This window comes from Pteropus vampyrus, unplaced genomic scaffold (genome assembly GCF_000151845.1).
Source record: "Pteropus vampyrus isolate Shadow unplaced genomic scaffold, Pvam_2.0 Scaffold11, whole genome shotgun sequence".
Lineage (NCBI taxonomy): Eukaryota > Metazoa > Chordata > Mammalia > Chiroptera > Pteropodidae > Pteropus > Pteropus vampyrus.
The window spans coordinates 9746894-9766827 of NW_011888792.1; the positions used below are offsets into that span (position 1 = coordinate 9746894).

The 19934-nt window shown below is 34.8% G+C and overlaps 1 long non-coding RNA gene across 1 annotated transcript in view; it reads left to right on the plus strand.

Annotated features, from left to right (window-relative positions):
* The window catches only part of LOC111731607, a 130000-nt gene extending 111136 nt beyond the window's left edge, over positions 1–18864 (plus strand). The window contains exon 4 of the long non-coding RNA XR_002777220.1: positions 18591–18864. This is a non-coding gene — a long non-coding RNA (uncharacterized LOC111731607). The remainder of the gene's footprint in view (positions 1–18590) is intronic.
* Positions 18865–19934: the final 1070 nt, after the last annotated feature.

Here is a 19934-nt window from a genome sequence, read left to right on the forward strand (position 1 = left end):
TGTGAGGCTGACCTATTATTTATATATATGTATACACATGTATGTATATGTACACATTATGCATATATAAAAATGTAAGCTTTTGATTCATGTAATATCCTCTGTGAATATAGAAATGATTTGCAAAATAGGAAAGACTGACACAAATACAAGAAAGGAGAAAAAAACTGCTTTCAGGTACAGAATATTGGATGCATAATTTAGCAGTTAAAAAGGATAAATTTATGGCCAGCTGATCAGTTAACATTATTTGTGTCTTCCTGTGGTTAAATGATATAGCTAATTCCATTCTCTTTCATGAGCCACAAGCAACATTCATTTGCCAATATGAGAATTAAGCTGACACACTCAGTAAATGGGTCTAAAAACCAACTAATAAAAACTGAAGTTTGTGAATGTTAGCCTATCAGTGTCAGTTTCAGGTTTCACACAAACCACCATGCCTGCTTCCCAGAAATCTCTATTCCATTGGTATTCATTTGGTATTGGAGATTAGTTATTTACTTATAAAATATGTGCTCATTACAAAGGTTTGTGAGTGCAGTTGCATTAATTATTCATCCCAAGATTCTGAAACATGTTGGAGATTCTGAAAGGTAATTTCAACTACTGATGGGAAATGTTCCACATGAGAGCCCATCAGCAAGGTTTCAGGAAGTGGTTCATGGACTTGAAAGGCAGGAACCAATCAGGTGCTTTTATCATTTCCCTTAAAATTCTTCACCATTTAGAAAGAAGAGATAATTAGGGAATTTAATATCCTTTTCCCTGAAAAATCAATACATTAAAAATCTGTCAAACGTATATAAATTTATATCTTATTTATGCCCTTCTTCCCTACCACATTTCTTTGAGTGATTATAGACTAAGAATTATGCTATAAGATTATAGAAATTAGATTTGTTTTACTACTTTTATTGTTAAAATGGAATAAGGATGCACCACACTTTGGGTATAGCCTATAGCAATGTAGAAATCTAAGCATAAAGATAAAAAAGTTAGAAAATTGTTAATTCATTTTAAGAAATGTTTAATTTTTGATTGTTTAATATTTTTCCATGGTATTTTTTAAAATAATAAGATCTTAATGCATTAAAATGATTTTTAAAAGAAAAGGGATTTTTAAAAATCCCTTTCTCCCTTTCTAAAATACTCTAAAAATATTAATCATTGATTTTATATATACACACATACACACATATATATGTTACATGAAACATAACCATATATAAATATCATTGTTAAAAACTCAAAACTATACAGAGCTATCGTTGGAAAAATGTGGAAATTTCCCTTTATTATTCCCTCCCACCTCCATTTCTCTCCTGAGAGGCAACACTGTCAACAATTTTCTGAGTGTCTTTTCTCCCTTTCTCCCTTTCATTTGCATACTAATACACATACACATACATACATACATACAAAGATATTTCTTTCATAAAAAATGGCGTAAAGTACTTTTAACAAATTAAATTGATCAGAAACGTTAGATTAAATAATCTGTCACATAAAGGGATGATTATTTTTATAATCCTTAGTAAGTCATTCTGTTTTCTTTTGGGTTCAGTTTACCTAATATAAATTTGTAGAGATCCTTCATTAATGGTAAATCTTGTAATCTTTTGTTCCAAGGTATCAAATGTGAAGTGTTTGGAATTTATTACTGGTTTAAACTTTTTCTTTGTAATTAATAATGAAGGTATATTTGCATTTTTCTGATTAATTTGTGAGGTCATCGTCTAAAAGTAGAGGCAAGTACATAAATGCATAGTATTAGTATTTCAATGAGAAGGAAAGAAGATATATAATAAAAAATCTCTAACTTCCTTGGGAGACTTAGTGAACTGAAAATGAACTCTGGTGTTTCAAGAGAGTTATAGACCTTTGGTAAAAAAAAAAAAGGGCCAACTTAAAAGGAAAAAAGGGGAAAAAAAGAAAAGGAAGAAGGTTTAAACAAGTTTAATTATGTGTTTTTTCCCAGAAGATATTAAATACATTTTTGCTTATTGTAAACTTTTTTTTTAACTTCAAAAGTGATTTATGCAGACAGATAAAATAAACAGTACAGAATGGTACTGAATATATAAAGTCATTTGACCTTGACTCTGTCCATTATCAATCTTAATCCAAGAGGTATTTTTAAAAATATTTCTTTACCCCCTCAATCCCAACCCCAGAAGTTAATTCTTATTTTATTAAAGCTGAATTTGATGAAAACCGAAAGAAAGAGGTCCTTTATTCTCTAGCAATAGGGCCCTGTGATATCAAGATATTTGGAACCTCAGCTGTAGGTTGGGGTTTTTTAATTATTGGAATGATTCAGGGGTTCTGACTCATAGCTGAGGGATGTGCCATGGTAATGGATGCAGATAACAAAGGATTTTCCATATCTTTCAGCTCCTGTGTTTCTGTGGGCACCTCTGTGACTAAAGAGTAAGTGGGAGAAACATTTGTTCAACAAACATTTATTGAGCACCTATTATATGAAGCCCTAGGAAGGCATGTTCTAGGTTTTGAGGATACAAATATGAACTAAACAAAGTACCTGTTCTCATAGAGCTTACATTTTTAATAGGATATATTAGCAGTAAGCATGAACAAATAAATATGTAGTATAATATGAAGTGGTGATAAATTCTATAATAATTATAATATATAACAGTATGTATTTTAGATAGCGTGTCAGGAAAGATCTTTATGAGGACTTAAATTTGAATAGAAACCAGAATGAAACCAGAGTGAGTCATTAGGAAAAGCACTCCTGGCAGAGGGAATGTCAAGTGCAAAGGTCCTGTGGCAGGAACATAGTTCTCTGGGGGAATTGCACAAAGGCCAGCATTTTCTGCAGTGGAATGAGCAGAGGGACAAATAGTACAATTTCAAGTAATAGACCAAAAATGTGATCAGAGAACAAATCAGATGGGCTTTAGAGGCCATGGAAAGAACATCTGATTTATTTGATATGATGAAAAACAGGTAGAGGGTTTTGAATAAGAGATGGCATCATCTGTTTTATTTTTAAAAGAATTATCACATTGCCGTGTGTCTATTCATGTGCTGCGGTTGGAAATCTTGGTATAGAAAGTACCCCACAGAAGGTAAATATAGGCTTTGAGAATGTAGATAAATATCAGATTTATACTGGAGCTATTCTATGTGAGGCTCTTTGTAAATTTCTTCAGGTGCAGGATGCTTTTTTTTTTTTAGCTATTAAAGCTGGTCAAAGAGGAGTGGATGCTTAAGGCAGGCTGGCAGAGCAACAAAAGCACATTCTAGAAGGCATGCACACTCCTAACATGTGTAGACCCTGAGGCAGGAGTTTAAATGGAGGACCACACACAATATTTCTAAATATTTAGAAGTTATTAATCAGGTTAAAAATTAATTCTATACTCATACTTTAATAACTACCCCTTCAAAATTACCTGGAAGACGAAGTTTAAGTTAAAAATTTTTGGAATTCTTGGAGTGGTGTACCAAGTGCTATAGAAATAGTTAAAAGACCAAATGATATTTCTCCATGACTACCACTGAAGAGGAACAGTATTTTAGAACAACTCTGAGGTATATTATATCTTTTCTCCTCCAAATGGTAAAGTTGTTATTTTTTGTTGACTTACGTATGAAAAAAAATAATTTCAAAAGTTATTTCATCCAGATAAAGACTACTACTTATCTGGATAGCATTCAGTCCAGCAAATCTCTTTAGTCTACACTGACTTTATCACTTTACACACCATATACAAGCTTATCAAAAGGGACTCTACCCCTTATACCTGGGAGAGATATTTTTCAGTATTTGAGTTTCAAGTGAATTACCTTAACTTCTCCTACATAATATATACATTATTGAAAAGCAGTGTAACAAAGCCACATGCAGGATTTATTTAACATTAGATAATACATCAATGTCAATTTTAACAGATTAAAGGAGAAAAACTACATGATCATTTCAATAACGAAATAAATATAAATCTTTAATAAAATTTAGCTTCCATTTATGACAAAAACTCTTAATAGCTTGGAGTAGAAGGAAATTCCTTAATCTAATAAAGAGTATATACAAAAAAATTACAAGTATTTAATGGTGAAATATTGGAAGCATTTTTTTTTACTACTAAGCACAGATCAAGAAACCTAGATATTATTTTTGTTAAGCATGGTGCTGAAGGCCCTATTCGGGGCACTTAGATTAGAGACAGAGGGAAAGTTTCTAATTATTGGGGAAAAAAATTCAAAGTGCCATTTTTGTATATGATATGATTAGCTGTAAGATGCTACACATTATTTAAAAAACAGGTTTATAGATATATTGACTATACAATAATCATTTAGAAAATATAAAGGCCATTTACAATAGTAGTAGAAATATACAGTATTGAGAAATATGACAAAATACGTTCAAGCTCTTTGGGGAGAAAATTATAAACTTTATGACGAATGATAAAACCTAAATAAATGCAGAGATACACAGAAGGCAATTGTGAAGGTGTCAGTTTTTCTCAAAATAATTTTTAGACTTAGTAATTTACAATCAGATTTCCATTTTTTATTTCTTTTAGGAACTTTTAAAATCTAACAATGTTTCTATGAAAGCACAAGAAAATAAAAAGAAAGAAAGAGCAAGAGGCTAAGAATAGCAAAATACACAAGAAGAACTGGGGTGGGATGGGGCAATGGAGACTTGTTTTACCAAATTCTAGAAACTTATGATAAATATATAGGAAATAAAATGTCAAGACACAGTGATAGACATTTGGAGCAACATAATAACAGTGATAGACATAGACATGCACAAGTGGAAATTTGACTAAGAATTGCCTATAAGTGGGAAAAGATAGGCTCTTTAAAAACAGTGCTCTGACAATTGGTTATCAATTCAGAAAAAAAACAAAACAAAATCCTTTATTCATCTCTCCATAGACAAAAACCAGTTCCTAAGTAGAAAAGAAATAAAAATAAAAATGTTAAAGCAAATTTAACTTTAACATTTATATTAAAAATATATTTAAAAAAAGACATAAAAAGAATGAACTATAAGTAAATGATTGCTATATTCAACTATATTATATAAGATTATTTCCTCATAAAAACACATTATAAAGTCAAAAGATGTGCTATAAATTGTGAGAAGGTATTTGAAAGATTTGTAACTGACAAAATTAATAGTAAAATGGACAAAACACATGAATAGGTATTTCACAGTGGCAAAAAGAAATAAACCATGAAAATATGAAATATCAAATTTTCAAGGAAATGCAAATTAACACTATAATGAGATACTTTATAACCACTAGATAGGCAAAAAATTAAAATGAGAGAATACAAATTTTGCAGAGGGTGTGGAGCACCAAGAACTCATATACTGCTGAAGTGTGTGTAAATTGGTACAATCACTTTGAAAAAGAGCGATACTAGTAAAGATGAGTATATGCATACCCTATGAATGAGCAAGTCCATCTATAGAGGAGCTCTTACACATGAACATCAGAAGAAATGTACAAGAATATTCAGAGTACTATCATTTGTAATAGTAAAACAGCAGCAGTGGCAACAACAACCATAACAGTAATGACAACAAAACTACTGGACACAGCCCAAGTCAATGTATCAGTGGTAGAGTAGATAACATAAAATGGAGCATATTCATTCATATCTACTTTTTGCCTCAGTGCTTCTAAAATTCTCTAGTCTACTGATTTCTCCCATTCCCAATCTCAATACTTTTCATTGCCTAGTCCTTTTTGTTCATATATCTGATGTGATTTTAGAAAGGAGAGGAAGTGAATGTGTACAATTTGCCATTTTGAACTAGAAACCCGAAGGGTTTAAAGGGTTGTCAAGAATCAAATTGTACTTTCCAAGAAATTAAGATTTTTTGTGTGTGTTTGTGGTTTACATGTACCTTAAATTTGAAGATATAAATGGTTTGATGAGTCTGCAGCTAGGTATTATGTTCAGGTTATGTTCTCATTTCATATAGATATTGTAGGTGCATGCATCAATTTTGCAAAAAGGTTTGGCTTTACTCTTTAAATAATCTTGATTTAGTTTGAGATCCCAGTTGTGCATCTCAATTTTAGAAAAATTTAAAGTTCCTAAGGAACAGATTATGTTTTAAATATTACATTTCAGAGTCACAAAATATTCAGTCATTTTTACCATTGGAATATGTTCCATAAGGAAATAAAATCTAAACTGAAGTACTGTTCCTTCTGTTGCTAAGAGAAAAATGTTCTTAAAAGGCTTGCCTAATACAGCTGGATTTACAGACTACTTTCTAAGCATCTCACCTCATAGCAATCATTGACTTCCATAACTTAATATAAAGAAATCTGTTTCTTCATAGATTATGGTTGTAAGATTTATTAGTGACTAAAACATGTAATTACCATACATAAGCCAGTTCTGGTTTGGATTTTCCAAGGCCAAAGGGCTCACGTGACAATTTTCATTTGGGTGCAGAATGGCCATTTGGGCTTATAGGATCATTGAGCCTACATATCTAGTAGTTGACACTGATCCATTCGAAGTCTATAATATATAGGAGGTACCTCAGCTGCCTTTAAAATTTCAAATAAAATAATTCAGACAGCTTATAATGTTTTGCTTTTGGGCTCTCTGAAACTAAGTGAAGGCCAACTTGGTTAGTACTTCAATGGGAAATACTTGAATAAAGAGTAAAACAGCAATGGCTAACTTATCAGTAATTTTTTCTCTTATATTTTTCAGTTTTCATGGAACAGTTTATCACATAGTGTTACTATTGTTTTGATGCGAGTAGTAGTTTTTCAGGTGGGACTTTTTAATTCTTAGATCACGGTAAGAATACAAAATATAGCTATTAGGACACAAACTATTTAATTTTTATAGTTTGATTAAAATAAGCTTCTAGGAATTAAAACATTTCTAAATTTTAGTAGAATGATATATTTTTTTCAGAAATTGCATTTCAGTTTTTTCATTTTTCTCTTATTCTGTCCATAAGTCTCAGATTAGTAAAGAAATAGATGAATGCATATTCTAAACATTTTAGGTATAAAAGTTTAGTAAATTCTGTACTATTTACATATATATTTGAATATAGGTGTAGATGTAATTTTCAACAGTTAGGCAAAATTTTCATATGTTACAGAATATAGTATATGAGATGCCTCAAATTCTTTGTGCAAAGTGGTGGGATATAAAGAGATTTTTATTTAGTAAGTACTCATAGTGGAGGAATCAGCTGCACATGTGTGCTATGTGATTGTAGGGTAAAGCAACATTAGGTATATCCTGTCTTGCCCCTTACATTTCCCACATCTGATCACAGATGATAGAGAAATGATATTGTTGGATTTTCTTTGCTGCTGTTTTTCAATATCATGTACCCAGTTATATTTTCAGAGTTTCAAATCAAATAACTATTTGGTGCCTTGTAATGAATTAGGTCTCGTGTGGTAGTCTTAAGGGAGTTCTCTACTCATTCTCATGGCTCAAATCATATAGTGATAGTCCTTAATCCTATCTTCAAACATGACATTTCTCCAGAGCTCTAAATTTCTAAGTCCATATTCAACTGCCTTTAATATATGAGAGGTGCTTAAAAAAATCTGCTTGTTTAGGATCCAGTTAACTTCAAAGGAGTTTGGGAAATGTAGTCTACTGGTATGCCTAGGCAGAAGAGGAACATGGATTTGGTGGACAGTTACCAGTTTCAGGTACCTTTTATAACTTTAAGTTTAGTTATTGGTTTCACTTTGTTCTTAGTTTCTAAAATTAGAAGTCTTGGATATATTATTAATTGTTTACACTCTTTCCAAAAATATTTGAAATAGGTCACCAAATTTTGCCTATTCTATCTTTAATTATTTTTTTTCATAAATTAATTTTTCTCACCTTTATTTTACAAAACACTAAGTATGTTGTTACAATCAAGATGATATTCTTAATGTCCAATTAAGCCACCTTTCTTAAATCATTGTAGTTCTTAGACTGTAGTTTATTATTTTTTATTTTATTAAAAAAATTTATTTTTCAATTAGAGTTGACATTTAATATTACTTTATATTAGTTTCAGCAGTACAGCATAGTGGTTAGACATTTATATAATTTACAAAGTGACCCCCCAGATAAGTATAGTACCCACTTGGCACTATGCATAGTTATTACAATGTTATTGACTGTATTCCCTATGCTGTACTTCACATCCCCATGACCATTTTGTAATTACCAATTTCTACTACTTATTTCCTTCATCTTTTTCACCCAGACTACAAACCCTCTCCCATGTGGCAATCACCAGTTTGTTCTCTGTATCTATGAGTCAGTTTTCATTTTGTTTATTCGTTTAGTTTGTTCTTTAGATTCCACATATAAATGAAACCATGTGGCATTTATTTGTCTTTCTCTGTCCATTTCATTTAGCCTAATACCCGCTAGGTCCATCTATGTTGTTTCAAATGGTAAGGTTACATTTCTTTTATGGCCGAGTAATAGTCCATTGTATATATGTACCACTTCTTTATCCAATCGTCTATTGATGGGTGCTTAGGTTACTTCCATAACGTGGCTCTTGTAAGTAGTGCAGCAGTGACATAGGGTTGTATCTAACATTTTGAATTAGTGTTTTGGTTTTCTCTGAGTAAATACCCAGAAGTGAAATTGCTGGGTTAAAAGGTAGTTTTATTTTTAATTTTATGAAAGGAACTTCCAAAGTGTTTTCCACAGTGGCTATACCAATTTGCAATCCCATCAACATGGGATTCTGTTGTTGCATTAGGATTCCATTTATTCCACACCCTCGTCAACACTTGTTTGTTGATTTATTGATGATAGCCAGTCTGACAGGTATGAGATGATATCTCATTGTGGTTTTAATTTGCATTTCTCTTATCATTAGTGACCTTGAAGATCTTTTCGTATATATATTGGCCATCTGTCTGTCCTTTTTGGAGAAATGCCTATTCAAGTCCTTTGCTCATTTTTAAATTAGATTGTTTTTTGGGTGTGATATGAATTCTTGATAAATTTTGGATATTAACCCCTTAGCAGATGTATCATTGGCAAATATTTTCTCCCATTCAGTAGGTTGTTTTTTCATTTTGTTGATGGTTTCCATTGCTCTGCAGAAGCTTTTTACTTTGATGTAGTCCCCTTTGTTTATTTTTTCTTTTGTTTCCCTTGCGTGAGGAGATAATATTTGAAAAAATATTACTAAGAACAATGTAAGAGAGTTTGCTGCCTATGTTTTCTTCTAGAAGTTATACGGTCTTGGATCTTACATTTAAGTTTTTAATCAACTTTGAGATTATTCTTATATATGGTGTAAGAAGGTAGTCCAGTTTCATTTTTTTTTTGCATCTATCTGTTCAGTTTTCTCAGCATCATTTATTGAATAGACTGTATTTAGCCCATTGTATATTCTTCCTTCCTCTGTCTCTCTCTATCTCTATCTGTTTTTATTTTTTATTAGTCTGACTAAAGGTTTATCAACTTTATCTTTTTAAAGAACCAGCTCTTGGATTCTTTGCTCTTTTGTGTTGTTTTTTTTTTAAAACTCTATTTGGTTTATTTTCACTCTTTTATTTCCTTTCTTCTACTCACTTTGGGTTTTGTTTGCTGTTTTTCTTCCTTTCTTTCTTTTCTTTCTTTTGGTATACAGTTAGATTGTTTATTTGAGATTTTTTCTTGTTTCTTAAGGTAGGCCTGTATTGTGATGAATTTCCCTCTTAGGACTGCTTTTGCTGTGTCCCACAGATTTTGGGTCATTGTGTTTTCATTATCATTTGTCTTAAGGTATCTTTTGATTTCTTCCTTGATCTCATTGTTAACCTATTCATTGTTTAGTAGCATGTTATTTAGCCTTCATGTGTTTGTGTATTTTTCAGTTTTTTTCTTTTTGTAATTGATTATACCATAGTCAGAGATGAAGCTTAATATGATTTCAATCTTAAATTTATTGAGACTTGTTTTGTGGCCTAATATGTGGTCTATTTTGGAAAATGTTCCATGTGCACTTGAAAAGAATGTATATTCTTCTGCTTTGGCTGAAACACTCTAAAAATATTAATTAAATTCATCTGGTCTAGTGTGTCATTTAAGGCTATTGTTTCCTTGTTGATTCTGTTTGGAAGATCTGTCCAGTGGTGTCAATGGCGTGTGAAAGTCTCCTATATAATTGTATTACTGTCAGTCTCTTTATGTCAGCCTCTTAAATATTTAGGTGCTTCTATGTTGGATGCATAAATGTTTATGAGGGTTATGTCATCTTGATGGATTGATCCCTTTATCTTTATGTAATGTCTTTGTCTCATATTGTAAGCTTTGTTTTAAAGTCTATTTTGTCTGATGTAAGTATTATAACCCCAACTTTTTTGATTTCCACTTGCATAAAATATCTTTTTCCATCCCTTTACTTTCAGTCTGTGTGTGTGTCTTTCAATCTGAAGTGGGTCTCTTGTAGACAGCATATGTATGAGTCTTGTTTTCTTATCTATTTGGCTATCATATATATTTTGATTAGAGCATTTAATTCATTTATATTTAAAGTTATATTGATAGGTACATAGTTATTGCCATTTTATTGTTCATATTTATTATCCCTCTGCCTCATCTCCTTGTTAAAGAAGTCCATTTAACATTTCTTGCAATACCAGTTTGGTGATGATGAATCCTTTAGCTTTTAGCTTTTTCTTGTCTGGGAAGCTCTTTATCTCACCTTCAATTTAATTGATAGCCTTGCTAGATTGAATAGTCTTGGTTGTAGGTCCTTGCTTTTTATCACTTTGAATATTTTGTACCAATCCCTTCTGGCCTGCAAAGTTTCTGTTAAGAAATCAGCCGACAGTCTTATGAGAGCTCCCTTGTAGGTAACTAGCTGCCTTTTTCTTGCTGCTTTTTAAGTTTCTCCCTTTGTTTTTTTTACCTTTGTCATATTAATTATTATATGTCTTGGTGTGGGCCTCTTTGGGTTTATCTTGTTTGGGACTCTCTGCATTTCCTGGACTTGTATATCTTTTTCTTTCACCAAGTTCGGAAAGTTTTTCATCATTATTTCTTCAAATAGTTTCTCAATCCTATAGTTTCTCTCTTCTCCTCTGATACTCCTATGATGCAAATGTTGTTTTGCTTGATGTTGTCCCAGAGGTTCTTTAAACTTTCCTCAATTTTTTTTTTGATTCTTTTTACTTCTTGCTGTTTTGATTGGGTGTTTTCTACTACCTTGTCTTCCAAATCTCTAATTTGTTTTTCTGCTTTATCTAACCTGCTGTTGATTCCTTCTAGTGTATTCTTTATTTCAGTTATTGTATTGTTTATTTCTGACTTCTTTAATGTTTCCATGTTCTTTTTTTTGCTGTTATAAATTTTTTCAATTTTTTAGATATTAATTTGTTTCAAGTATATAGTACTTTGTAAGACATCTATATAGTTAGTAAAATGATCCTCCCAATTGCTCTCTCCCTCCCCTGACCCTCCATCCAGCCAATGTATTCATTCTAATTGTATTCCTTATGCCATGCTCCTCATCCCCGTGTCCATCCATCAGCTACTAGTTTGTACTTCTTTAACCCTTCACCCCATTCTCTCAGCCCCCCAAACTCTCCTCCCTTCTGTCCATCACCGAATTGTCCACTGTATTTATGTGTCTGTTTTTGATTAGTTTGTTCTTTTTATTCCTTAGATTCTGCATACAAGTGAAATCATATAGTGTTTATCTTTCTTTGTCTGGCTTAAATACCTTCTAGGTCCATCAAAGCAATATCTTTTTCCATCCCTCTCCTTTTCATATGTAGGGGTCTTGTTTTCTTATCCTTTCAGCCACTCTATCTTTTGGTTGAAGCACTTAATTCTTTTCCATTTAAGGTACTTATTGATAAGAATGTAGTTGTTACTATTCTTTGTTCCTATTTTTGATATAGGTTTTTTCTTCTTAAAGAAGTCCCCCCAACATTTCCTGTAATATCGGCTTAGTGGTAATAAATTCTTTAGCTTATTTTTGTTTGGGAAGCTCTTTATCTGTCATTCAACTCTAAATGATAGCTTTGCTGGATAAAATATTCTTGGTTGTAGATCCTGGGTCTTCACGCTGTCAAATATTTTGTGCCAAGCCCTTCTGTCCTGCATAGTTTCTTTTGAAAAATCAGCTGCCAGTCTTATGGGTGTTCCCTTATAAGTAATTATTTCTTTTTCTCTTGCTGCTTTTAATATTCTTTGTTTGTATATAACCTTTGGAATTTTAATTATGATGTGTCTTGGTGTGGGCCTCCTTGGATCCCAGATTTTTAGAATTCTCTGAGCTTCTTGGGGTTTTATGTCCATTTCCTCACCAATTTAGGGAAATTTTCCATCATTATTTCTTCAAACAGCTGTTCAACATCTTAATTTTCTTCAGTTACACTGATCAGATGAATATTTGGAGCCTTAACAGTGTTCCATATCCTCTTTAAATTATTTTTATAGTCTTGGCATCTTTTTTCTTTTTTCTTTTTTCTCTCAGATTGAGTGTCCTGATTGGCTTTCCTGTCCTCTAGATAGGGCATTTGATCCTCTTCTTTATTCACTTTGTTTATTCCTTTGTTTATTTCACTGGTAGCAGGGAGGGCTCAACAGGGAACAATGGATACCGCCTGCACTTCTTTACTGAGTGAGTCTCGCTTCGGCCCTCACTCCGACAGTGTCTCTCTATAAGTCCCTGGTGCCCTTGCACACAGCTGAATCAGCACTGGTGCTCAGAGCGAGCAGGTCTGTCACTGCGAAAATCTGCTTGCGGTCGTGGCCCCTTTAAGAAGCTTCCGCTGCTGCCACAGCCTTCATCTCATTCAGTGGCTAGAGATTGGGCAGCTCTGCGTCCTCATCCTGTCCTACCTTCTGCCATTGCAGGGTGATTTCTTGAATTTCTCCATAGTTATATGGCGTGTTCATCTAGATCCCAGGCGATTTTTCCTTGCTGCTGCTCCTTGTTTCCGTACAACTTTAATTTGGTTGCCAGAGGGATGAACAGAGCCTCTATCATCTACGCCATTTTTTTTTCTCTCCTCCTGAATTTTATAGGTGAGGAGGCCAAGGAAGGTTAAGAAACTGCCCATGTCCAAAAAAAAATCTTTCAGTTCAAGTAGAATCATGTTGTGTCTCCCAGTAGAAACCTCTCAACTGGAGTGCGGGTGGTGCAGGGGGTGTGCAGCGGCGGGCCTGTTTCTGTGTTCTTTTAAATGCTTGCTATCTCTTTGTTGAAGTTCTCAGTGAGATAATCTACTCTTCCTCTGAGTTCATTGAGCATCCTTATAACTAGTGTTTTGACTTCTATCTGGTAGGTTGCTTTGCCTTCATTTCATTTATTTCTTTTTCTGGAGTTTTCTCCTGTTTTTTCATTTGAGACATGTTTCTTTTTTTTCTCATTTTGGCTACTTCTCTGTGTTTGTTTTTATGTATCAGGTAGATTTGCTATCTCCCAGTCTCGGCTGGGTAGCCTTATTTATTAGGTGTCCTGTGTAGCCCAGGGGCACAGTCTTCCTGATCACCTGCACCAGATGCTCTAGTAGTGTTCCTTGAGTGGTTTGTGTACACTCTTCAGTTGTAGTTAAGCCTTGATTGCTTTTGGTATGTCCATGGGTGAGATTGACTCTTAGGCTGATGGGCAGTGATGATTGGCCAAATCCACAGAGTATGAACTTCTGTGTGGGGATTGGCCCCATGGAGTAGGATGTAACTCAGTGGGCCAGAGTGCTTATTGAAACTACTCATTGTGTGTGCCACTTGTGGTGCTAATCACTGGTGCTCTGTTATGGTCCCAGACTAGTCTCTAGGTGTGTTGGTTCTTTGACTCTTTGGGAAAGGCTCCTGTGGAGGCCAAGGTCAGCCACTGCCTGTGAGCTGCCTGGGGCTACCTAGTAGGAGCTACAAAGTGATTGTGGTTGGCCTTTGCCTGTGCTAGACTTGGCTCATGGGAGAGGCCTGGCTGTGAATCAAGGTCGGCTGCCATTAGTTCTGGGTCTGGGACAGCTTAGCTAAAAAGGCCCAGGGAGCCCCTGGCCCTAAAGCTGCTTGCAAGCCATCTGTAAAGCTCAGCAGCTGAGAGAGCCTCGGGCAGTATGTGAGTTTGATGAGGCAGGGTCCCACAAAGTCACCAGGTTGGGGTGAGTGATGTTCCCCAGGTTAGTGCCGACTTAGATTTCGTGCCAGTGCTGTGCTGTGGTCACTCTCAAAAGTCTCAGGTCACACAGAGGCTAGCTGCTGCCCTTCTCAGGCCTGCAGACCTGTGAGAATCATTTAAGAAATACTGCAGCTCTGGCCAGGGTTGGTGCTTACTGCAGGAGGCCTGTTGATTGTAGCTGAATGAGTCTCCTGTCTAGAGGGCGGGGGTAGATCTTGTTGCCTAGCCATGAATCTGCCTCTGGTAATTCATGAGTTTGGGTCCCAGTGAGTCACCAGGGTGGAGGGAGTGAAGTTTACTAGGACAATGTAGATTTAGACTTGTTCCTCTGGGAGGAGGGTTCAACACAGACAAGGTGGCACCCACCTGTAGGCTGCACAGGAGGAGGGCTCAACAAAAGGAAAACCCTCCAGTCCTCATTCTGAAGGCATACAACTCAATCTTTTCCTGTATGTCTCTGGCACCTCCTCAGCTACTGTACCTTCCCTGGAGCCCAACATGATTGCCTATGGGTGAGTGAGTCTGTCCATGGGCCCTTTAAGAGGATGTCTGGGTTTTTAGCTGCCTTTTGTCTCACCTACACTGTCAGAATCCCCACTGATTTTCACAGCCAGATTTTGTAAGGACTCCTCTTCCTGGCACCAGAACCTTGCGCTGGGGAGTCCAGTGTGGGGCTGGGACCCCTCGCTCCTCCAGGGAGACCTCCTGAGCCGATATCCCTCTCAATGATCCACTGCTACACATGGATGTGGGGCCAGCCTGTTTCATGTCTCTGCCTCTCCTTCCAGTCTCTCTGTGGCCTTTTCTTTATATCCTTAGTTATAGGAGTTATGATCAGCTAGTTTTCAGATGGTTCTCCAGGTTGATTGTTCTATAATTTAGTTGTAATTTTAATGAGGTCATGGGAGGAGGTAAGCACAACATTTACGTACTCTGCCTTCAAGACTGGACTTTTCTATCCTTTAATTTCTTTCTATTCCATGGCTCTCTCACTATTTCTCATGTTTCCACTTGCTACCTACTACCTTCCATTCATCCTGGTCCTACTTTCTATTCCATGGCTCTCTCACTATTTCTCATGTTTCCACTTGCTACCTACTACCTTCCATTCATCCTGGTCCTACTTACACAGTTAGATTACTCAAAAATTAAATGTGAAGAGATCAGCTTACTTCATCAATTTTAGGAAAAGATCTCATGACTCACTAACTGTAAAATTCAAACAAAATTAGTTTGGTATACATTGCTCCTTGCAGTCTGACCCTTCTCAGCATCTACGACTCATCTGTCATCTCATGCTTTTGCTCTATTAATGCTGAGCTCCATTTATTAACAAATATTTTGTGCCCTTCATGTCTTTATCAATGCTGTTTCTTTTGCCAGGAATATCCTTTTCCAAGTGGACAAATGTCTACTCATTCTTATACCTAGTTCAAATGTGGGCATCGATTTTCTTATGTTCCTTTGCAGCCACTGTCACATTTTTCATTTGTGAATAACGTTGATCATATTATTTGGCAATTGTGTGTATGTGTATTATGTTAACATTTGGCACAATACCCGAAACATTATAAATACTCAGTAAATATTTACAGAATTACTAAGTCACCTTAAATTGGTACAGTAAGTCCTCACTTAACATCATTGATAAATTCTTGGATGTACGGTAAAGCAATGTGTAACAAAAACAATTTTACCACAGTCTAATTGATATAAACAAGAGTTAAGTTTATAGGGCATTTTGTCAAAATTGTAACAAAACAATGTTGAATAAAATGATGTTATTCGAGGATATGCTATATTGTCATGAACTCATCATTGGTAGTTTTTGTACAGCTATCCCAAGGCTATCAGATGGCCAGAGGATTAAATAAAATTCTCAGTTTTCAATACTATTGCTTTACTCATTTCCCCTACTTAATTTCTGATATATGAATCAAAAATATTTAGTGCTAAAGAGTTGAACTATGACTCACTCCCAGATCTTATGAGCTTCTAGAGAATGTGATCATTGAGAAGACCCACGGTTGTGTCAATTGAGGATCTACCAGTAACACTGTTAAATCTAAATCCCTATGATTTAGAGTAGTATCAATTAATGTGGTCTTTAGCCAAAACTTTCTATGTGCCAGAAATAGGAATGTGTTAAAAGGAGAGTTTTTTTTCTTTTTTTATATTTGAGACAATGATCTCATGATTGTTCATAATTAGTATTGACTTTTTTAGGCTACCTGGTCTCATCTATTTAATCCTTGCCAAGCCCTGGCTCTTTTCCTTTTCTTCAAATAGCATCAAAAGGCATATGTGGAAACCTATTGATACCTCTGAATGAAAATATACTTCCAGTTGGTGAGACCTTGTCTTTCAATATTCAGCATTCAGCAGCAATTTTAAAAGACTGTAGAGAAGATTCTTTTAGAACCACAATTTCCTGCTCTCTACACTAGTCCTTATTTAAACCTCTGAATTCCCAGATTTTGGAACCTACCTTTCTGGTCCTACATTCCTGACTTTCTTGACTTCCTGAGACTTTTCTATTGATGTTACCTATTTTCTTGCTTACTGTGCTTTATTCCTGGCCTCTTGTGACTGTTCCTGCTATTATGTAAAATTTCAGGATACCTGTTGTAACCTAATATATAGTTACTTATATGTAACTTTTCTCTCCACTCCTCTGCAGTTGACTGTCTTGAAAATAGTTTTTTGAAAAAAAAATTATTGGAGTGAAACTAAAAAGCTTCGGCACAGCAAAAGAAACCATCAACAATACAAAGAGGCAGCCAACTACATGGAAACGATATTTGCAAATAACACCTTTGATAAGGGGCTAATATCCAAAATATACAAAGAACTCATACGCCTCAACAACATAAATAATTCAGTTAAAAAATTGGGAGGGACTTGAACAGACACTTCTCCCAAGAAGACATACAAATGGCCAAGAGACCTATGAAAAGATGCTCAACTTTACTAGCTATTAAGGAAATGCAAATCAAAACTGTTAGGTCATTAGGTAGCCATGAGCAATAGGAGCAAAGGCCCATCGTTGCCATAGGAATGACAACACTGATGGCCTAGCCCAAAAGGCCACCCCTAAGACCTACCAGAAAAAAACTCATTTTTAAATAACGATACCCCTACATCCTGGAGTACAAGGAAATAAATGACCATAGCATAGCAACCAGTTTAGGCCAGCCACAAACGCTTGAGCAGTAAGGAGTACTCTGACCTTTTTTCACCTCAGCCTCATTATGCCATCATTATAATGTTATACATATGCCTAAAAGTTCATGAATTTAATTATAACATACTGAATTCTGGGAAGGTACATGAGCAGTTGACAATGGGTTATATAATAGCCAATCATAAATCAAAATGATCTCACACATCAATCAGTACCACCCTTGTAACCACCCATCACGGCCCAGATATAAGACAGACCTCCCCACCTCAAGGGGAGCTGTTTCTGGTCTACCCATTTCTCTATTGAAACTTACTTCAATAAATCTTACTTATCCTAATCTTCACTGATCTTTAATGATTTACCGTTTTGAGGAAAGAACTAAGGTCCCTTCAGTACCACTGGTGCAACAATGGACTTAGATTGCCCCCAGCAGTGTCAGAAACCACAGTGAGATATCACCTTGATTTCATCTATGAAAGTATGTGAAATGGGTCGGGAATCAAGAAACACCTTGATGATTTTGCCAGCAATACAAGAGTCACCATATTTCTGTTAGAAGATTGGCCAAATCATAAACACAATATAGTGCCTGTCCCTACAGATAGTGCAATTTATTTAAACTATGAAATGTTGTGTTATTAAAAGTGAATGTGTAAAGTAACTTAGAAATCCATTATGATATTTTATCAATGGAGTGAAAAACATGTATTCTTCATTCTTGGTCAGTGTAACACAGATGGACTGCACTCAGCATGACTCCAGGGAGCCATGTAATTCAAATCTTGTCTATCAGTTATCATGTCCCCTTGTACAGAACAAACTCTTCAGAGGTAGGTATGTTATTCAAGCTGAATCCAAGTTAGTTTTCAGACTTTGTCAGAGACTACTGGGGAAAAGACATTCCCTTTTTATTTGGGTTACTAAATTGATAGAAAGTCCTCTTGGAGCTACTAGTGGCCATCCTTACCGATTGCATGAAGAAGCTGACAGAGGAAAATAAATACATAGACAAAGATAGTATTCTAATTTATTGGAGCAATGGATTCAGCATATGACTTAGTTATGTGAGGTAATAGATTTCTTTTTTGTTTTAAGCTGGTTTGATTTTTTTTTTTTTGTCCTTTGTAATTAAAAGATGCTTGGCTAATTAAGTCAGTAATTTGAATATAGCTTTTAGATGAGAAGTTTAATAGTTTTGTAATTGATATGCTTACTTTTCTTGTTGGAAATAATGTAAGGATTTAAAGCCATTTTTTTTCTTGTTTTCCTTAGATAATATGAAGTCCCTCTGAGAAGATACTACCCTGCTAATAAGACAGTCAATTACATCTTGCTGAATTTTTTAAACACAATAGTTCTCCAACGAATTTGAAGACAAATTAATTACTTTGTTTTCTACATGGGCTCTGTGGATCATAAACACCTATTTCTTAAACATTATGGAGAAAAACAGTTTTCTCTATTTTCTGTGATTATACATACATAGTAATGGTCCCTTCAGAATGTACCTAAACAGTGGAAACTTGATTAAATCCATTTAAACTGGGCTTGGTGTAGTGTATGACCTTAAATCAGTTAAAGAAAGAGCTGAAGGATTTTCTGCATCTGTGTCCTGGGAATCTTCATTCCAGTCTTTGACTGGTCACTGAACTTGAGATGGCATAATACCTATTAAGTCAGATCTTGTCATTTTGGATTTCTAGGGATGCCTTTTGAATTTCTTTGTTGTTTTATGAATATATGAGCTTGTCTCTGAGTAAATTCCCAGAATGAAGGAAAGCTTGGAAAACATCTCATTATCACAAAAACATGGTTTCTTATGAGCTCTATTCCATATGTAAATACTCACTCATTTGAGTTTCTTTTCAATGTTTGGCATTTCAGTTTGTATACATCTACATATTTATATATAAATTATTCCACACACTTTAGGAGAAACTATTATGGGGGTGGGAAACATTATGTTAAATAATTATCATTTTTACAATTTGAAAGACTTTTTTCCTTTTCTGTTTTAAAAACACTACTCTTATAGCTTATGTAGTAGTGACATTGAATGTACTACAGTTCAGGTCCATGCAATTTAAATAACATTTTATTTTTGAATAATTAAAGTTCATTGTAATTGGAGATTTTTGTGGAAACTATTCAGCATATTTCCATGGTCTCTCTACCTTGTCTGTTTAATTGATGAGTTACTGTTTCCAAACTTCTCTGAGAGAAATGTACTTAACAGCTTGTGATGCAAATTATGCACATACAGGATTTTATATTTATACACATAGTGCAGTATTTGTGGTGGTGCTTGTGTATGAAAATGGTGCTTCTGACCTCTGCTTACTATCTGATCACATTACACCACTGCTTAAAATTATGAAATGACACTCCATGGTTTGAAAGATAAGTTCCAGCACCCATACATGTTGACATGCCTTCCCACTTGCATTTACTTAATCAATCCTACTATGTCCCAGACTCTCATGTGGTTTCAGACTGCTGGGCTTTTGCACAGGCTGTTGCTTCAATCTGCAGTGCTCTCTCTGTCTGTTTTTGTCCCTGGCAGACTCAAATCTCAGTTTAAATGTAGCCTTAGATAAAACCTTTATTGACTGCTCT